We start from the raw sequence: 590 nt of genomic DNA, 5'->3' as shown, positions 1-590 counted from the left end.
CGGGCTGTGGGTGGGGGAAACTGAGGCAGGAGGGAACTGCCCGATGGGTTGATGCCAGAGGTGCCGGCTGGGTCTTTCGTGCACAAATCCTGCCTGCCAGGGACCCGTGGGCTGGGTGGATCCTGCAGCAGGAGGAGCAGCCCCACGTGGGGTCCATGTGTGGGGTCCATGCATGGGGATGCTTGGGCCACGCCGCTCGTGTCGCGGCAGATGTCCGCCTGCAATTTGGACTTCATCCCGGTGTCGGACCCACTGCTGGCTCCCAAATCCCCGGATGCGCTGCAGAAGGCGAAGGGGACTGCTGGGACCCCTCGTCCTTTGGGGCCACGCTGGGCAGGGACCCCAGCAAAACACCCAGCTCGAGCCTTTTCCTCACGAAGGCATTGAGTAACGGTGGAAGGGGGAGAGGGAGAAGGAAGGAGGCTGCATAAAATCGGTGCAGAGAAACAGCTCACGGCTGGAGAAGGGGCAGCAGCTGGGGCTGGCGGGGCTCGGGGCACGGCCAGACGGGTAGCAAACCGCACGGCAAGCTTACAACACGGAGCAAGCCGCTGGGCTTGTGGAAAGGGGAACCGGAAAGGCATGGTGGG

At 64.2% G+C, this 590-nt stretch overlaps 1 protein-coding gene across 1 annotated transcript in view; it reads left to right on the top strand.

The window, feature by feature from the left end:
• LOC104133756 (dual specificity protein phosphatase 22-A-like) overlaps positions 1 to 590 on the top strand; it is a 15,442-nt gene that overhangs the window by 2,923 nt on the left and 11,929 nt on the right. The gene's annotated exons all lie outside the window — the stretch shown is intronic.

Source organism: Egretta garzetta, unplaced genomic scaffold (assembly GCF_000687185.1).
Source record: "Egretta garzetta isolate BGI_Z169 unplaced genomic scaffold, ASM68718v1 scaffold39, whole genome shotgun sequence".
Classification (NCBI taxonomy): domain Eukaryota; kingdom Metazoa; phylum Chordata; class Aves; order Pelecaniformes; family Ardeidae; genus Egretta; species Egretta garzetta.
Note: the sequence above shows the minus strand (reverse complement) of the source record. Positions and strands in the feature narration are given on the sequence as shown.